The sequence below is a fragment of the Lissotriton vulgaris genome, chromosome 1_1, assembly GCF_964263255.1.
Source record: "Lissotriton vulgaris chromosome 1_1, aLisVul1.2, whole genome shotgun sequence".
Lineage (NCBI taxonomy): Eukaryota > Metazoa > Chordata > Amphibia > Caudata > Salamandridae > Lissotriton > Lissotriton vulgaris.
The window spans coordinates 335626436-335647670 of record NC_141685.1 but is presented as its reverse complement, the minus strand read 5'-3'; positions in this window follow the sequence as shown (position 1 = coordinate 335647670).

Here is a 21235-nt window from a genome sequence, read left to right as displayed (position 1 = left end):
AGACACTCGCGGTTCTGCGTGTTATGGTAGTAATGGGGCTTAACGTAGTTGATCTGGGCAGTATCGGGTTGTGTCCGCGGATCGTCTTGCCACCCGTCTCTGTATACAGCCAGTAGGCCGCACTTCTCCCACCGGGGGCACGATCACCAGGCCCCCGAGCTCCCCCACTCCTCACCTCCGGTTCTGCGGTTGCTCTGTAGTCCTCTGCTTGCGTTCTCTGGGCGTCTGCCGGGCCCCTCGCAGTGGGCCCCTTATGGCCAAACCGGGGCCCCAACTTCGTGATCCGGGTCGGCCCCCGGACACCCCAGGCGCTGATGTGGGGGACAGGTCTTCTTTCGCCAGGCCCCCGTGGCCGTCCCGCCTGCCGCAGCTCCACGCAGGCCCAAGCCGGGGCTTTAGGTTGGTGCTCCAAGGCAAGGAGCCCCGTAGGATCAAGGCCCAGGCACCAGGAGGGCTAGCGCGGGACCAAACGCACTCGAAGTGCTCAGGCGCTCACCCCCAGTGCCTACTCCTGAGTCTCTCAGTCCGCCGACGGGTGCCCAGCGTTTGATTCACGCCACAGTGTAGGCCTTTGTTGGAGGTCAGGGCCTCGCGTACCTGGGCCGCCATTCGCCCTGAGTTTTGCCGCTGGGGTCTGTGGCCCTAGTGTAGCGTCGGCAACAGCAGCTTCCCTGTGTTGAGTGCGGCGTTGCAGGGACCTGGCAGCATGGGGCAGTTCACTTCAGGGTCCACCTCGGTCTGCCCTCGCCGGCCCCGCTCCCGGTGTAGGCCCAGACCGGGGGCTGGATTTGTTGAGTGCCGGGTCTCAAGCCGCCCCAGTCGCGGAGCGGAGACTGTCCCCTTAATGGGCCCTGATGTCTTGGGGGGGTCCCCGGTGGCAAGGGCCCGCCTCGGTCTGTATCTGCGGCTCCCGCAAGCGGATAGGAGGCCCCGGGGCAGGATCAGGCCCGATCCACCGCCGATCCCCACTGCAGCGCGCGTCCGCTCCGGTCAGCATTCGTGCCGGCGATGGCGGCGGGGAAGTGCGTTTTCGCTGTCTGGGTCTGCACTCCGGGCCTCACCGCTCCCCGCGGGTGCAAGGGGGACCAAAGTGCTGATTTGGGGCTACTGTGGGGGGTCACAGGGGATTAGGGCGAAGAGCTCCGTGGTCAGACCTCCGTCTTGGTCGCCATCTTGGCCACGCCCCCCCGATACATATTTTAACGATAAAACACGGCATTTGTTTATGGCAAGTTCATTTGCAGATACAGGTTGTTCGTTGCTTCCTAACAGACTATTTGTTCTAACTGATATCTCTAATTGATTACTAGCGGCCTGTTCTAATTGTTCTCGGGTGTCGTATCCTTGTTCTGTTGTAGTTTCTCCGCCAGCATTTATTTGCCCAGTTGGGCCATATTCCAAGTTAAATTATCCAATAGGGCCTTCTGGCTGATTTCCTGATATATGGTCGATTTTGTCCTCCTCATTGGCCTTTCGATGAAGTGCTTTAGAATCCGGTGTTTGTTCGTTGACTACTTTGTCCTTTTTTTCCTAATATCAACTTTAACTTCTAGTGGAAGCGGTACTCCTCCGTTGTGTGTATTCTTGATGTTATCAATTTGTTTACACCCATTTGCTATTACAACCATCCTTGTCTTATCCAACACTCTACATTTCGTTTCTTGTGAGAATATTTGATTCGGAGGATTTACTAGCTGTAATAAATCCATTTCCTCTGTATGTACATTTCTTCGTCCTTCTTGATCTTTCCATTGCTGGTCTTTAGTTTGGTCGAAAACCCAATCTACGTCAACTTCATTAAGAACAACTAAGTTCTGTTTTGACTCATTTGTTGGCTTGATTGAGGTCTGTAGAGTTTTCAATTCTGGATCTAAATGCATTGCCGTGAGTGCTGTTGTTGGATCTCTTATAAAATCTCATTTCTGAGGGATCTTTGTAGATCTTTCAAACATCCTAGCCATTGGTAAAACTAGAGTCTGATTCACCCCCTTAGTTTGAGCTTTAGCTGTAGCCTTATTTAGTACTTTAGGTGCTTGATTTTTTCAGACGCTTTTTTTGGAGTACCCAAAGTTCTTTCTTTTCCTGAGCGCAATTCTAGTGGCTACCTCACTTAATTTACAGGGAAGTGCAGATTTTTTTGTATGCCACGGTGTGCGCGATTATATGCGGAAGGGCAGTACATAGACAAGTGTGTACAGTGAGGAAAAGATTCACTAAGTAGATTCCAGCTATAGTATTATGCAGCTCAAGGCTCCACAGGCGCTGGTTCGTGCAGACGCTTGAAACAGTCCTTACACTCTGGCCGGTCGCCAGTTGCACACTACCTTTCTTAGAGTCCTGTGCGCCCTTTTGAGTCTTTTGGCGCTCACTGGATTACACTCACTGCACTTTGCTGTACCTCAGGGGCTTGTAAGATCAATGCCTATAAGTCCACATGACTCAGTGCTCAGGGCTCGAGGCACTGACACTACCTCCGTCTCAACCTCCAATCCTTCCGCTCCTCGTGCGCCACCGCAACCAATTCATACCGGGTCCCAGCACTGATAGTCAATCTCCAACCATTCTTGTCAGGGTTATTATTTGTTTGTTAGTAAGTTAAGGTGTTTGATGGCTTATTAGCTTTTTCTGACTAGATGATCAGAAGGGCCTCGCAACTCTGAGGCGGGAAATCAGCTGAGAGTCAGGTTAAAGACTCATTCTCATTCTTATTACCTCTAAAAACAGTACATTTGTGGCGCTTGCGGCATATGCGGAACACTGATGGCACACGAGGCAAAGCGGGACTCACAGAGCTCTCACAGAGCACACGCGGTCACTGCAATACCTGCAGCACCTGCGTCGCCAACGGCACAACAGCTCTATGTCCCACAGTACACCGCGGCTTAGGGCTTATGGTCCCTCTGATGTGCATGAGGTGTGTACAGTGCCTACACAGTGCCTACCTGCTCGTGGCGGCGCCCATGGTGCTCAATCACGCTGGTTGTCCCGCTCACAGCTCAATTGTAATGGCGCTCCAGCGCGCCCCCCCCGGGTGCACATGTGGCTCGTTTGGCTTGTGCGGCCCGTAGCTGACTGCTCACGGTTTTCACTAATTAGCGGCACAAGTTAGCGGCAAGCTGTTGCAGATTCGGTTCTCTTGGGCCTCCTGGCCTCCCGGCCTCCCGCTGCTCCGCTTCGCCATCTCCGCCGTTACCACCACTACCACCACTACCGCTGACGAGCACGTGCTCGCTCAGGTCTCCTGCAAGGACATGAAAAAGCAATAAATGTATTCCAGTGAAGACCTGGAGTAAGTCCAACACAACACATGACCAACCACTGGTACTGCAACTGCTTGCCATAGAAAATAATGGATGCAAAAAGAACAATTGATGGGCAGAATGCTTATCAATGTCAAACATTCACCCCAGTACAGAGATCTGGGCCTAAATCCATCATTTTCTGATCCCCATGCCATTCCAGTTTTGACCCAGCCATATGCAAATCAGTCTTGACCATGTGCCTCATGGGAACAGTTCAGCCCGAACTGCCAAGCCAGGTTCTCCCTGGACTGCAAACAAGCATCCTAGGACCGGTGTCAGGGTTCCACCCTTCATCAGCGAGGCTAGCTTGACTCCGGTGGTATGGAAAGCACAGCACCCAAGTCTGGGCATACCTGTCCCACTCGAGGTGACAAATGCAAAAAGAACAAGTGATGGACAGAATGCTGATCAATGTCAAAAATTCACCCCAGTACCCTGCTCCCCATGCCATTTCAGTTTAAACTAAGCCATATGCAAATCAGTCTTGATGATGTTCCCCATGGGAACAGTCCAGCCCGAACTGCCAGGCCAGGGCCTCCCTGGACTGGAATCAAGCATCCTGTACTGGTTTTGAGGCATCACCCCTCATTAGTCAGCCTAGCTTGACTACAGTAGCATGGAGAGCAGGGCCCCCTGTCACTGCACCACTGGATCAAGCTAGCCTGGCTTTGCAGTTCGGGCTCGATTGTTCTCATATAGAACAAGGTCAAAATTGACTAGCATGGGGGGCGTGGCTTAACAGGCGATGTGATGGATGTGCTTTGGAAGGGCTCCCGCTGTCACCAGCCACCAGCGGCAATTAAAGCGGAGCTGGGGTATCTTTGAGCACGACCCCCGGGCCATATCGGGAGTGCCTGAACGCCAGGAGCCTGTGGACGAGCTTTGAGCCCCTGGGAGATAGCCGGTGGGCAAAGAATTGAGGAGCTGAGAAATGGGCTTTGAGCGGCGATCCGCCATCTTGGGCGACTTCTGACGGAGCAGGTCGCGTGGTCGGTGGCTGAACGGCAGAACCTGCAGGGCGAGGAGCAGGAACGGCCCCCAGGATGCGGGGAGAGAACCTGCGGATCGGGTGACAACGGGCAGACTTTGGTCCCCCGGGGGCAACCAGTAAGCGGGTCAGGAGGAGCTTGGCTGCAGACTTGGAGAGGCGACCCGCCATCTTGCGTGGCCTGGTACAGTGGGGCCCGCGCCCGGAGACTGGCAGACAGGGCACTTACACGCCGGGGACAGTGCTTCACTCCAGGATACAGGGAGGCAGACAGTGGAGTCCGGACGGAGGAAACAGCTCCTGGCTCGGGGACAGTAGAGCATCCGTGAAGGGCCCAGTCGTGGGCCAGAAGAGGTGACCTGCCATCTTGGGGGCAGTGTGGTGACGAACTGGGCCTGCGTCCCCAGGCTAGATGGTGAACCGAGCAGTGTGGGCCGAGCCGGGAGGGCGGATAAGGGCTCAAGGGAGGATAGCTCCGATCCAGGGGCCCGGGACCCGAAGGCAGAGGCAGCCTGACATTTTAAGTGCTGGACTGGCGTGGTGCAAGCGCCTTACGGGAGCGACAGAGAGCTGCTGGACTGCCCCTGTGTGAGCCGGCTGGAGATTCAGGACCGCCGGGTGGGGAGCTGGCCCATGGTCCATAGGCAGCAGGGGAGGAACTCGGCGACGCGACCGGTGAAGCGGCTCTCGGTAGGACTGGGCCTGAGCCTTGAGGCAGCAGACATCGGTTGCGGGTGAGGCCCTAATCTCTAGTGGGGCAGCGAGGTGGAGAGCTGATTTGGGGCAGAGCCGGACATCAAGGTGAGCGGAGCTGGTCCAGGGAACCGGGCGGCAGTGGACAGCGCGGCCCGGCATTTTAGGGCGCGAGGATTACATTGAGAGGCCCAGCATCGTGAGCGACGGACCTCTGGCGGGGGAAGGTGTGGGCAGCCTGTCAGCCCTTGTGTGATCCCCCTGCGCTTTTTTGGCTAGTTGAACAGTGGGGTACATGGCGCAGCATGGGGGCTTGCTGTAGGGGCCCTGAGTGACTCGTCGGGAAGCTCCACTCACCTGACTGTTTGGGACTTGCCTGAGGTGTGAAGTTGCGACATCAGTGGAACTTGGCACGATGGCCTGGAGGTATAGCGGCCTGATCTGCAGCCTGGAATTGGGGATGTGCTAGCTGTTGGCTGGGGGAGGCCTGCGGGGATTGAGTGACTCTGGAGAGACAGTTACTGGCGAGGCCGCAGAGGCCTTCTGTAGATGTGTTGTGGCTGGTCGAAGCTCGCTTTTGCCATTTGAGCGCCCCGGGATTAGACTGCGACTGGAGAGGGGTGTGATTTAGTGCACTGGGCAGGCATCTACTCTCAGTGGCCTGAAGCAGGGGGAGCCCTGTTGACCTGTTGTGATCCTTGCCTCCACCACCCCAGGGTCGTGGGAACTATTCGGGTGTTCTGTGCTGTAAACTTGCCCCTACCCTCCCATTGTTGGTAGCCTGGGCCCCTGGCTGCGGGCTGGTGATCCCCACACGTAGCCTTGAACCCCACGGGTGGCAGGGTGGGTCTGTCTGGGTAGGATAGAGTGGAGGAGTTGGTGAGGGAGTGTGGACCTTTGCTTGGTTTCTTGCCCGGCGACCCGTGCCCTGGCCCCCCCGTGCTTGCATCTGCGGATCTACTACCCGGGGTACTGCAGGGACCACCCGTGCCTCTCAGCTGGGAATAGGGAAGCTGGCAATGACGTGCTCCAAGGGAAACAAGGCCGACCCGACTGCAACCCCCAGAGACAATACTGTTGTGGCAATGTGGGGAAAGGCGGGTGCGCCTGCCACCGTTGAGGGCTCATCTCAGGCCACTGGGGACTCCCCGCCGGTCACCCAGGCCTTTATGAACACCTTCATGTCGGAACTGAAAATGGAAATTGGATCGCTGCGGTCTGAGGTGCACACATGTGTGAAGGAACTGCGGAAGGAGGTCACGGATCTTGGGGACAGAGTGGACGGGCTGGAGAGGACGATGTACACCCGCACAGAGGACCAGGAGCAGCTATGGCAGCGTCTGGTAGCCCTTGAAGAGCAGAATATCGAGCTTCAAGTAAAGCAGGAGGACTTGGAGAACAGAAGCCGCCGCAATAACCTCCGCACTATCTCCTTCGGCAGAACCCAGACATCTTGCAAGCTGACACCAAGCGCATGCACACCCTAGGTACCCTCGCCAGTTCTGGGCTGCAGCGGAACCAAAGACAGCAGGAGTGGCAATACTGTGCAGGGCTGGCATCAGGCGGGGGGCGACAGGACCTATCGGAGTGGGGATGGGCGCTTCCTAGAGTGAGTGTGAAGGTTGGGCGACGCCATTTCACTTTGTGCAATATTTATGCCAGGCACAAGACCGCTACCTTTGGGATCTTTTGAGGGAGCAGGTACCACAGGGAGGCCCCTCGCTCATCTTAGGGGGAGACCTCAATCTGGTCTGGAGCCCGAGATGGACCGCAGTGAGGGTTCTTTTAGTGGCGCGGGAAAGAAGCTTCCTAGGACCGGTTTCTGGCTATACAGCCGTCTTCAGCCAGGCTTGCTTGAATCCAGTGGAAAAGTGAGCAAGGGACTCACGTCTGAGCATACCCTGCCAACTTATGGAGAACAAAGCAGTACAAAAGGGGGTGGTGATGGACGAAGCATCTGAACCAATCAAACGCTCACACCCAGTCAACAGATCTGGGTTTAATCCATCACCGTTCTTTAGCCCACTCTGCCACCCCAGTTCAGACATGGCCATATGCAAATCAGTCTGACCCTGTGCCTCATGGGAACAGTCCAGCCCGAACTGTGACTGGGGGTGAATGTTTTGCCAATGTGCAACATTCCGTCCATCACCTTGTGTGTTTAGAAAATAATGGAGGCACACAGTTAAAATAGAACCCCATTAGTAAATTTTTCAAATTAATTAATTTATTTCAACTTTTAAAATATACATTTCGTTAAAGGGAAACAAAATTACATTCTATGGACAAATATTTCTTTAACTATTTTTTCATTAAAAAGTCAATATAATTGATTGACATAGTCATTTTTATAGCTCAGGATAGATGGCAATATGCTAATCCCATGTTTAAGACCTCTGCTAGGAAAACAGACATTTGTGGTGAGTAATGTTAATGTGTTGTCAGTGGTGTTGTAGAGTGTTCCATCTGAGAGAGCTGCTCTCCACCTAAAACATAGGAACTTCCCAGGGTTCCCAGCTTCCTTTCATATGTAAGACCTACTGGTGATAGCGAGTAGTTGGTTATAGTTAGGATTAAGTTTTCCCGTAGACAAAGTGTTTTTTGTTTTGTTAATAATTTTGGTGCAGAATTACAAATCTTCACAAATCTTTCAAACCTAGTGTCCCAGTGACTTAGCTGCTGTTTACGAAAATTCTGGGTGATTATTCAAGTGGGAGCCAAGAAAAAGTGGGGATCCTCAAATGCCTTTTCCCCATGCAATGTCTATGGGGATTTTGCATTTTTTTAACTCTACTACAGACCGAACCGCAGAACGAAATTACACCAAATTTGTCAGAAAGGGGATCTTGGTCCAAAAAGTGACCTTCATGTAATGTGGTGTATACCGCTCAGTAGTTTGGGGTTATTAAAGAAAGAAAGTTATAGATATCTAGGAATGCAGTGCGAAGGCCATGCGCTTCGGGGGTTGTATTAGTATAATATATAATATATTACTTTACGTTAAAAAAAACATAGAAATTCACCGAAAAAAACTATGGTTACAGGGATAATATAGTTGGGTGGAAGTTTTGCCCACACAAAACCATATAAATTCAGCAGTTATAGTTATACTTATCAGAGGAAATTATAACTCGTGCCTGTTAAGCAACTTTTGGCCACAAGATATAATTTCTTAACATAAGTATGACTATAACTGCTGAACTTCTATGGTTTTGTGTGGGTAAAACATCAGCCTAACTATAACGTCCTTGTAACCTTTGTCTTTTACAGTTAATATATATATATATATATATATATATATATATATATATATATATATATATATATATATATATATATATATATATATATATATATATATATATATATCTCTGCAATACCTCGCAGTACTTTCACCGTTCCTAGGTGAAAATAACAAGGCAAGGACCACTTCCTGTAGTTTTCTGCAGTGTTTATTAACCCCAACAGCTAGTCATGACGCGTTTCGGCCGTCCCTGCGGCCTTGGTCACATCAGTAGGTAATATATATATATATATATATATATACATATATATATTCACAAAAAAAAACATAGGTTTCACATCAGTTATAGTTAGCTGAAAATTTTACTGACATAAAACCAATGAAATTCCACGTTATAGTTAGTTGGACTCACTATAACTTGCGCGCCTGCAATGCACTGCTGATGACGTCACATATTACATCACTCATGACATGGTCAGTGACATCATTCATGTTTTTTTGTTTTTGGAGCGCTCCCGGTGCGCGCCCCGGGGAGCGCCCGGGAAAGCGTTTTTCTATAAAGCGCACCGGGGCGCGCTCCGGGGAGCGTCCCGTGAGCGGCAATATCGCAAACGAAAACATGATCGTGACGTATCGCGTAGCCGCGACCGCGTGATACGCACGGCGTAAGCGCACCCGGAAGTACTCGAGCGAATACGATCGCGCAACGTAAACATCCGACGCGCTTACGCTACGCGACCCGGAGCGCGCCCCCGGGCACACCCCGGGGCGCGTAGCGTAAGCGTGTCAGGTCATGTGACCTGAAAATAACACTTTTCAATGGTTCATAACAGTTTTAGTTTCATAATGATGAAGCCCCTGGTCTTGTGACCTGAAAATAACACTTCTCATTGGTTCAGGACAGTTTTTTTTCTAAATGATGAAAGACCCCACCTTTTTTCCTTATTCTGACTTTGTCCTTTGACTGAGGAAGACCTGTTTGTACATCTCTGTACCTTTTTGATCTTTATAATGGCTTCAGTAGCAGCAGCAGCTGGTGCATCTGCCCCACCACCACCACCACCACCACCAACAGGACCAGCTCAAGATTATATTGGTGGTCAAGAAGAGGAGGAGGAGGAAGAGGAAGAGGAGGAGGGGAGGAGAAGATGGCTGCCTGAAGAAAATACCCCATACAAGCCCAAGCCACACATTGTATGGGAGTTTTTTTCACTCCCAGAGGGCAAGAAAAAAGTGAATGCGGCCAAGGTAACTTGCCTAATCTGCAATGAAGAACTCTCAAGGGGCAACCCAAACAAAAAATATTCCTTTGGTAACTATACCATGATTCGACATATGACCCGTAAGCACCCTAACAACTATTCTCGTGCAGAGCTCAGGGAACTGGCCAGTAACCTCCCCCAGTCTTCAAGGACCACCTCCCAAAGAAACGAACCCACTTCATCGGGACCAGAAACATCAGAGATGATGCCTTGTATTCAGCCAAGATGTGCTGATTTTAAAATCACTTGTTCTGCATGTGGCAAGCTTATCGCCTATGGTGAAAAAAGCGTAAAGCTCATCGTCCTTGCAGGTGATAATCACAAGTGCCCCAAAAAGAAGTAATTTTTTGGGTTTTTTGTTTTTTTGCTCCAGTTGAGCCAGTTTCAATTCCCTTTTTTTGTTTCTCCCCCTAAAAAAATACAAAATAAATATAAAACTGTTTTGAAAAGCCAAAAAAAGTACAAAATGTTCAAAAAACACAAAAAAATATATAAAACAACAAAAAGAAGAAAAAAAAAGTTCTTTTTAGAACTACCTCCAATTTCTAAAAAAAGGCTTCATTTTTTAAAAACTCGGTCATCTTTTTTCCTCATAGTACGCTCCCCGGTCCGCTCCCCGGTGCGCGTACCGGGCGCTCCCCCCGCGCAAAACGAAAAAAAAAATATTTTAAATGCCCCGCTGGGCCCTTTTATAGCCCCCACATCAAACCTAGGGGGTCAAAGGGGGTCTATCACTGACGCCTTATGGTCATTTCCCCCTTTGATTTAGCCACCTCTTGTGTCTCGATTTGACCGAGACACAAGATGGCGGCCGCTCCGGACTGTTTCGAATGTTTACAGACACCCGAGAGCCAATCAGCTTTCCGTGCGCACCTCGCGTGGCGCGCCCGGAGCGCTCCCCGGGGCGCGTACCGGGGCGCTGCTATAGATATTTATATATTTTTTCACCTAAATTACTCAAAATCCACTGGAGCACATATCTTGAGACATAGCAAAGGCACATCGGGCTACCAGTCCCTACAATTTTGCCAAATTTGGTGGAAATCCATTCAGCCGTTCGGGCTAAAAGTGAAATCGACCGCCCTATGGAAATTAACATGGGGAAAATGCGTTTTGGGACCCCCTTTTATCTCTGCCCCCGCTTGACGAATCCCCCCCAAACTTCCAGGGAAGGACCAGAACGCCGCGAGGCCATTTTGAGGAAATTTTCAGTCAGATTCGTCAACCGGCGCCAAAGTTATTCCAAATAGAATTTTAAGATTTAACATTGAAAAAAATCCTAACTATAACTACCTACTGGCGACCGCCAGTAGGTAATATATATATATATATATATATATATATATATATATATATATATATATATATATATATATATATATATATATATATATGTGACAGGCACCTTGAGCATTGGGGGTGTGGGTCATTCTATACTCACTGCACGAGGTGGCAGGAAGGGGCTCAGGGGTACAGTTTCACCGGGCTGCAGTGGTTTTAATTGCTTTGGAGACATAGTGGCAGCATAGAGAGGTGGTGCAGAGTGCATGTAGATATTGGTAGGGATGGGCTCTCAGCATGTAGCCAGAGGCACTTCCCTTAGAGTACTCTCTTGGAATGTGAATGGGCTTGGAAACAAGCTGGGGTGAGGGGTGGTGCGACGGTATCTGTCTTGACAGGGTATGGACCAGATCCTGTTGCAAGAAACAGACCTAAAGGGTTCCAATTGCGATTTCCTGGGAAGGGGTAGATTTCGATCTTTGGGCATGCAGGATACCCCAGCGAGAGCCCAGGGGGTTGCAATCTTGGTTCGTAGGTCCATGGTATCCCAAATAACACATACATGGGCTGATCCGTCGGATTGTTGGGCGACAGTCAGTGGCTTGTGAAATGATAACAACTGATGGTGGCCTCCTAGTAACTTTCTCCCAGTCTCCAATGGCCTGGCCTGGAAAGTGGCTGCCCAGAGGTTGTGGTGTTGGTCGGGGGGACCTTCACCTAACCCTGCATGGTGCTGAGGATCATATGGTACAGATGGGGTGATGCCCAGGGATGGCCCAAGACTTCGCTCCATTCTGAGATCCATGGGGCAGGTGCCGGTGCATCCGGGGCAGCGGCAGCTATCATATGCAGCTAACACTTCTCATTTGTTGGCTGACTTGGATTAATTTCTGGTACCTGGGTCACAAAGTTCTAGGTTCAGCAACACCACCTACCAGACTAGACAAATCTCAGATCGCTCCCCGATTGCTAAGGAGCAGAGAGTTCCCGGCCCCATCCTAGTTCTGATTAGTGGTTGGACACATGGGAGCTAAAGGGCTGGGATATTCACCGACGTATCTCAGAGGTGTCTGGCCATTACTTCTGGAAGAATGCGGACTCGGTGTCCTCAGTAGTGATACTTGAGAGGGGTATTCGGCAGTGGTCAGTCGAATGTGCATGTGCTGGGGAAGGACAGGGAGTGACTTCATAAGGTGCTGTAGCTGGAGAGGGAGCTGTCGGATGGGGAGACTGAGTATGTGGAGCAGTCAGACCTGGATCATGAACAGTTGTTGGCCCAGCTGCATTAGCAATATAAGTGGCTGGTACATTGGGAGTTGAGGACCCTTCACCGAGTGTGGCACAACAGGCGGGGATCAAGGTGGGCAAGATGTTGGGCTGGTTGACCAAGAAAGAGGAGGGCCAATGATGGATCCCGGCGGTCTGTACACTGAGGGGGAAGCGGGCAGACATGTCTGCGGTGATTGCTTAGACCTTTGCTCATTATTTTCATATGCTTTATACTTCCTGCTTCTCACAGGAGGCAGTGGTGGGCATGCATGGGTTTGTGTGTGATCTCCTGGTACCAAGTTTGGGCAGGGAGGCCTGGGTATTGCTTGAAGTTGCGATTATGTAGATGCAAATTGCGGGAGCCCTTACTTGCTCTGTTTTATGAAGCGTCCACTGGATCTTTGGCAGATGCAAGTTGTATTGATCCATAGGGACGTTGCCTGTTATCAACCAATTACTTTGTTGAAAGTGGAGACTAAGCTCCTCATAAGGTCTTGGTGAACCACTCCAGATCAGTCAAAGTTATTGCCACATATGTCTATGCACCACAATCTCTAGTGGCTCTCTGAATGCCTGGCTCAGGAACTTAGCATTGGGGAACTGGCCCTTCTCTTGGTGTTGGACGCTGAGAAGGAGTTTTACTCTTGGAGTGGTCTTATCTGTGGGCCCTTCTCGAGGGCACGGGCTTTGGCCCAGAGTTCCAGGCATGGGTGGGGCTCCTATATCATAGCCCTAAATCAAAGGTGAGGCTCAATGGGACACCATCAGAGGAAATTGAGCAAGGTTGAGACACCCGGCAACAGTGCCACCTTTCCTTGCTGCTCTTTGTGGTCGCGACACAGTCATTGGATGCCTGGATTAGGTAGGATACACAGTTGAGGGGTCTCAGCTGAGGCGAGGACTGGGAGGATGTGGTCTCATTGTTTGTGGATGATGTCTTGCTCTACCTTTCTGATCTGGACCACTTGTTGTCAAGGGTTATGGCAATACTGTGGGTCTTCGGGTTATTCTCAAGTATAGCGGTCAACTGGGGTAAATCCATCTAGCTGGATGCCACAGGGTGACTGGCCCTGCAGTTGGTGAGATCAGATTTTGGCTTCACCTACTTTGGTCTTTGTGACTGAGGACCACACACTTTTTTATGAGAGGAACACAGGGTGGACACTGCAGAACTTTCATAGGGATGTGGAGCACTGGTGGTGGCTGCTCCTTCCCCTAATGGGTAGGGTAGCCTTGTACTAAACTATCTATCTCCCTAAGCTCCTCTATGTGGTGCAAAACTCGCTGTTTGAGGTGCTGGACCATTTTTTTGAGTGGTGGAGGACGTCTTGGTCCTTCTATGAAATGGATGTGCCCTGAGAATCGCTTTCAGGACATTGGCAAGGTGCCCAGCGATTGTGGATATCCCCTTCCAGATCAGCATTTGTATTACTGAATGGCCCGCTTGCAACTGGTCAATGATTTGACATTTGCAGACCAAAGGCAACTGGCCCAGATGGCCAACAGGCAGGCATTGGAACCATGCAGCAACATGCAATGGATTTATGGGGCATGAAAGTTGACGGACCTCGTAGCATGTGACGCGCAAGTTGGGCTGGGTGAGCGGTTAACCCTGGAGATGCCGTCAGGGGACTCATGGGATTTGGCTGAGCTCCGAAGGGTATCGGGCACCAGTCGCTGGGATTTGATAGTCATCTCCAAGGTTGGAGACCTGTGGGGGTGGGGGGTAGGATTGGCTGACATTTGCAGCCTGCAGCACCAATACAAGATGCCGGAGGGCCAGTTTCTGTGATACTTACAGATTAGAACCATCTTGAAACAGATCTCCTATCCCCAGGACTTTGAGGACGAGAGCCCACTGGAGTACTGGCACTGACCACCCTGCTTCACCAGTATGCCATTTTCCAGCTGTAGTCAGTCTACACTACTCAGTGCCACACGGGCTCCACTGCAATGGCTGAGGGAGCATCGGGAATGTGTCTTGGCTCGCTTGGAGGATGAAGAGTGGGGAGCGGCCTGTGGGTATCCTGTGAAGGTGGCTATTCAGGAGGGGTTCTGGCTCATCCAGCTGAAGCTGCTGCACCGGGCTTACTACTAATGTACTCAGATCCGGGCAATGGGTTAGTGATATTCAGACAGGTGCCTGCAGGGATGTGGACAGTGGTATACATTCATACACATACATATGTGGATTCCTGCAACTGCTGTGAGGAGGTCTAGGATGGGCTTTTGGAGGTGGGTGGGGAGATCCTGGTGCTCATTCCTCGGTTGGTCTGCATGTGCATATGGGATCAGGTGATGCTGGATAGATATACAATCTTGCTTTGCAGTGTGGCACAGCAGAGACCAGGTGGTACATGGTGACAGGTGAGGTTCTGAGAGTTGAGTGCTTCCAATGGCGAGGAGCTGGGAGGCCAATAAGGAATAGTGCCAGCGGGTGGAGTAACGCGTTTATCGGGTGCTGGGTTGCCCCTAGAAGATTCCAAAGATATAGGATCGGTGCCTTGAGGAGTAAGGGGAATGAGGGGAAGGACTCGGGTGGAGTGGAGGGAACCGGTACATTTTGGGAGCTGTATGGGCCTGCTGTGGGCCTCTGGGACCTATGAACTGAGTGGGGTCTCTTGATTTTGCTTTGATGTTTGCAGTCTCGATCAGGCTGGTACTGCCATGTGTTGTTCATCTGTATATATGTGCTGCTGCTCCCTGGGGGGGTTGGTTGGGGTTATGCATTTGTGGTTGTTTATGAGTAACCACAATCGAAATGTTTTTTAAAAATCAGTGAATGACTCTCGAGTTACAAATGATTTGAAAGTCGTGCCAGCTGCCTTTTTAGGTGCCGCAATCGATTGTCATATTATGATTAACTATCGAATCACTTCTGAATCAAAATTATTATGCCCCTCAAATCCCTTCTGACTCAAGAGATTCCAGCTGTTATAAAATGAAGGGACAGAAAAACACTTTAGAGAGTGTCTGACCACACACAAAGACCATGCCCCTGCCGCTTGCGCGCAAATGGTGTGTACTGTGGGGTTTTGGTACAGGAGGGGGGATGGAGCAAGTCTGAGCCTGGTAAATATTTGGAAAAAGGGGACCCCTATATAATATAGTAGCACTTGCTATACATAGGGAAGAAACAGAGTTAGGAAAGGTCTATAGCAAAGTGACAGACATTGATTAGATAGTACAATTTGCGGTTTTTTGTAGATAAAAACCTAGACTGAAACAGTATATTAAGTCCACTTGTGTACAGAAACCAATGAGCAAAATAATTTCTGATAGAGCTTTATTGTTTATTGTTGTTGACTATTTTTCTTTTGTTTTCTACTATTTTTTGTATATATAGTTTTTATAAGTGATTATGTGTTTAAATTTTATATAGTCTTGAATTAAAAAATACAGAAGAGAAAATACAAAATCAATAAACATGAAACATATATACAGTGATGAAGGCAAAGCGGTAGACACCACTACGCGCGTTTCGGCTCTTGAGCCTTGTTCAGGTGACCGTCTATTGTTAGAGTTTCAAAGAGTCCAGGACTCACAGTTAGGTGTGGCGTGGATATAAAAGGTCAGTCGGTAAAAGCAGCTTCTTAAGATCTTGAGATGTGGAACGATGTAATCCTATAACTTGTCATATGATGTTATGACATCAGAGAAAAGGAGGTGGTAGAACAGTATAGTGGAGGTAGCTTAGATTCAGATCGTTATTTGTGTTGACATTTGTAGAAATCTCCACGAGGATAACTTCCAGTGAATAGATGGTAAGGTGATGAGAGCAATAGTGAAGGAAGCGAGTATTTTATCTCCACAAGTTGATAAAATATCCGGAGGCGAGCAATAATGATGTATAATTGTTAGCACGAATATTTTGTATCCACCTAAAGATAAAGTAGAAAGGATGTCCCAGGAGCGGAAGATACTATGGAGGATGATCTGGTCATAGCATTGCCCGTGAGGTTTGATGAAGATAGTGACGCTCCTGGCAGAAAAGGACTTGTAGCAGTACTCGACCGCCAAAAGAAAGCTGCTTTATGTGCTAAGCCACGTCGGAGTGTGGGATTAGGTGCAGAGGTAACCTCCTTGCGCCTCTCAGATAATTATTTGATAGCGCAGGTCCCACGAGAGCAGCCTATGGGGACCATCAGCAGCTATTGAGGGGCGGATTGCAACACAGTAACTCTCCCTGTTCCAGTCTTTGACCCTCCAGGTTGTATCAGCTACACTCCTTAGCCCATACCGGGCTCACTTTTAGTTTATGAGCACAATCTAGGTCCTGACGAATTGCCGTGATGGCATGAAACATGTTGACCTGATCACAGACGAGGGTTGAACGGGTTCCCCACCCATAACTTGGTTGAGTCCCTATACCCCTCTTATTTTAATAAGGTAGTTAGCTACATGAATCAACTGACCAGAGTAGACTACACTAATTTATTTATTTATTTATTTACGCAACTTTTATAGCGCGACAAATACCCGAAGGTGTCTCGGCGCTGTGGAGTAACTGAAGTTCATCATCCTACCGTCTTCTCACTGGTTAAACAACCATGTTTTCAAAAGCCTACGAAAACTAATCAGATTCGGAGCGGCTTTAATGGCAATTGGCAAGAGGTTCCAAAGTTTTGGAGTGGCCACGAGAAAACGCCTGTCGCCCCAGGTGACTGATCTTGTACGTGGCACCGGCAGGAGACTGGTATTGGCCGATCTTAATTGCCTTCTGGGGGTATGGAGCTGAAAGGCTTCGATCAGGAACCTGGGTCCTATGCCATGTATGGCCTTATAAGCAATACAGAGGGCCTTGAATTTAACGCGGCTCTCAACTCTCAGCCAATGAAGCTGACGAATACCAAGAGTGGTAGATTTGCGGCGAGGGATGTTGAGAAGAATCCTGGCAGCCGCGTTCTGAATAGATTGCAGCTTTGTTATGACACGCTTCTGAGTATGGAGGAAGAGAGCGTTCCCATAATCTATTTTTGAGAAGACTAAGGTAGAAACCAGAGTCTTCCCAGCTGACGGAGGGAGATAAGGTAGCAACTTCTTAATCTTTTTCAAAATGAAAAATGAAGATGACACAACCTTATTAATATGGAGGTCAAAAACCAGCTTGTTGTCAAAAATCACTCCCAGATTTCTGGCTTTTTCCACTGGGACAGGTGGATGGCCAAGCTTTTCTGGCCACCAACCGAGAGACCATTCAGGGGAGAGTTTTCCAAAGGTCATAATCTCGGTCTTGTCCGAGTTGAGCCTGAGGCAATTCAAGGCCATCCAAGTACTGACCTCGAGCATAGCTTTCTGGAAGTTGGCTGCTACAGTAAGGCCATCCTTATGGATACCCAGCACCAGCTGGGTATCATCTGCATACGATGTTAACTGTATCCCATAGGCCTTTATTATCCTCGCTAAGTCCGCTACATAGATGTTAAAAAGCATAGGACTTAGCGAGGAGCCTTGTGGGACTCCACAAGGGAGTGCAGAGATGAGAGAATAAAAGTCTCCAAGCCTTACTGTCTGGGTACGGTTTGCCAGGAAAGACGAAATAAGATCCTTGGCCCGACCATTGATCCCCAGAGCTGTGACACGGTCGACAAGAGTGACATGGTCGACCGTGTCAAAGGCTGCTGACAGATCCAAAAGGATAAGGACAGCCGCCCCTCCCTGATCCATGATCGTCCTGATCTCATCAGAGGCCTTTATCAAGGCAGTCTCTGTTCCATGCCCTTTCCTGAACCCAAACTGCGTTTCGTCGAGAAGTTGGTGAGTCTCGACGAACTCTGAGAGCTGCCTATTCATCAGATATTCGCATACTTTGGCAGGAAAGGGCAGGCACGCAATCGGTCTATAACTTGCGACGGCTGTAGGATCTAAGGAAGGTTTTTTTAAAAGGGGTTTAATAACAGCCTTCTTTCATATACTAGGAAAATGGCCTGTTAGGAATGCATTATTGCAGATTTCCATCAAAGGGAGGGAAATCACTTCTGTGAGCTTCAGCATCACAGACGGAGGACAGGGGTCCAAGGGAGAGCCTGATTTAATAGTGGAGATGATTTTCATCACGTCCTGTTGTGAGACAGGTGAAAAACATGGGAAAGTGTCAGGATTAGGGTGCAACAGTATTTCTTTCCTGCTGTCACCTCTATGTTCAGTTCTGATATCATCTTCAAATGAAGCGTAAATATCTGCAACCTTAGTAGTAAAAAAGATGGCTAATTCATTGCAGAAAGTCTGTGAAGGCTCCACTCCAGGCCCGATGGAGGGGGTGGACAAGGTGGTGACGACGGAGAAAAGTTCTCTGGCAGAGTTAGCAGCGGTCTTAATTTGTGCTGAGTAAAAAACTGTTTTTCGGGCCAAGATCGCCTTTTTATAAATCGTAAGGGCATCTTTGTAAGTTTGTCTAGCTATGGGACAGTAAGCTTTCCTCCAACGCCTTTCTAAATTCCTACAGTGTTGGCGATGTAGACGGAGATCTTCATTATACCAAGGGGCAGAAGGAGATACTCTATTAGGTTGCGTGAATTTCTCTGGGGCCACTAGATCAGCGGCACTTCGGATCCAGTCCTGAAACTCTGAAGCCGATGGTGCCAAGCTATTTCCTCCCTGAGGACAGGAGGAGGCCAAAAAATGCAACATCTGAGGGCGATCTGCAGTTTTCCAGGCCTGAGTACCCATCCTGGTTCAAGGTCTGGGGAGTGGAAAGGCAGCGGATCGTGTATCTAGTTGAAAGATAATAGCCCTATGATCTGACCATGTAATTGGAATAATGTCTGACACAGTAATGTCAGGATCATTAGTAAATAGCCCGTCAAGGGAATGTCCAGCTTGATGTGTGATACCCTTGACTAATTGGTGCAGTCCAAGATTGGCAAAATCAATCGTAAGTTGGGCGGTGTCTGGGTTGTCCTGATCTTCCAAATAGAAATTAAAATCTCCCAGTATAGTGAATTTATCTGAACAGATGACGTTGTCACTCAGGTCAGAAAGGGTAGAGAGAAAAGAGTTACGGGGGCCAGGGGGTCGATAGAGTATTATACCCTTTAGTGCCCGCTTGGGATTAATACTAATAGCAAAAACCGCTGATTCACAGTTAACCGAGTTTATAGGATCGAGTGTGGTATGATATTTGTCCTTGTAAATAATTGCAAGGCCCCCACCTCGTCCTATAGGCCTATCATGTCTGGCGACACTATATCCAACCGGAGTAGCATTGCAGAAATCCGGACCTGACCCGGCATGTGCCCAGGTCTCAGTAACAAATAATAAATCCAAGTCATGGGTGACAATAAACTCACTGATGTAAAAACTATGACATGGGAGCGAGCGCGCATTGATAAGCGCAGCTCGACAACCATGTGGAGTTATATTCTCTCTGACATATGGTATGCCATGGTTTAGATCAGAGTAGGCTGGTAAACAAGTTAGGGAAAATTGATAGCTACAGCCTGGGCACATGAAAGGGCGAGTGGGTATCACAGCGGTCAGGACGGCACTAGTACAGGCCTGACATGGCTTACCGGGATTCAGCTCTTGTAGGTACCGGGGAGAGTACAGCAGTCGGGGACCAGGGGTTGTGGCCCTGGGCCGGGTCCGGCCGCGGACGGACGCAGACGGGCTTGGCTTTGGCGTGGCTTCGGCGCGCGCCCGCTGCGCCAGCCCGCTGCGCCGTCTGGACATGGTTCCCAATATATGGGGCGTGAGGAGGGTGGGAGGCCGGCGCGACTGGAGCGCAGCCCCAGCCCACACCCAAGATGGCGCCCGCCGCCGCCTTTCGCGCAAACAAAAGCGGCTAGGCGAGGCAGAAAGATAGTAGGTCAAGCGTGAAAGGTGTCAGTGTGCCTAACCTCAATTCCCGCTACAGACAGTCTAATTAGAAGCCCCCAATGAATTTTCACACATAAAAATATTTCACAAGTTTAAAATCGATATTTCCAGTTCTAAAATCAAGCAGAATTGATGGCTGAACACAGTTTGCTCGCAGCCCTAGTACTCCCGACTAGGGAGAGCTCTAAAGGCAGCGAGCGACGAGTGCTTCCCAACTAAATAGTCAGGGAGGGCGGGAGGCCGGTGCGACTGGAGCGCAGCCCCAGCCCACACCCAAGATGGCGCCCGCCGCCGCCTTTCGTGCAAACAAAAGCGGCTAGGCGAGGCAGAAAGATAGTAGGTCAAGCGTGAAAGGTGTCAGTGTGCCTAACCTCAATTCCCGCTACAGACAGTGTAATTAGAAGCCCCCAATGAATTTTCACACATAAAAATATTTCACAAGTTTAAAATCGATATTTCCAGTTCTAAAATCAAGCAGAATTGATGGCTGAACACAGTTTGCTCGCAGCCCTAGTACTCCCGACTAGGGAGAGCTCTAAAGGCAGCGAGCGATGAGTGCTTCCCAACTAAATAGTCAGGGAGGGCGGGAGGCCGGCGTGACTGGAGCGCAGCCCCAGCCCACACCCGAGATGGCGCCCGCCGCCGCCTTTCGCGCAAACAAAAGCTTTACCTTACGCTCACTACTTTATCACTTGGGCCCCTCACATTCACTCGACCATCGGCCAGGAACAAAAGATCTCCACCAAAGTGTAGCACTACGTGCTACCCGTCAGGCATTGCCGCGTCGGCTTGACGTTGGAGCAGGAAGCCGATGATGACACGAGACAATGGGCTGGTGATATGACAGCAGCCGTTAAACCAGCCTGTTGTGTGAGGCATCCCCAGTTCCGACAAGGGATACCTTTCCCTGACTGTCACATATATCCTCACTCAGAGAGAGGAAGAAAAACCACCCCACTATACTAACACGACTCCCTAGGGGAACTTTGTGCATCTTTCTGGATAGAGAGGACAAGCTGGCGCAGTCGGCACTTCAGGAAATGCTTCCACCAAAGCGTCCCCCACAGAGAAAAGCAGCAAAAGGGGTGAAGTATGCCATTGAGGCTGTTCAGCCGGCTTCTGGCAAAAAGGGGAGCAGGAGAGCTCGCTCCTTGAGTGCAGGTGTTGAGAAGTCATTGCGACCCGGCGTGACAGGGAAATTTGTGGCCGTGCGCAGGGCTACCTCCCTCACACGTCCAAAGGCAGTGAGTGATATTGATAACAGACCAGACATTACTGAGGTAAATGCGCAGGTAGTGGGCACAACCATGGGAGCCACTAAGGGTACTACGCAGGTTGCCCTTAAGAGAAAAGGGAAAGAAAAGGTTGTTAAGAAGCT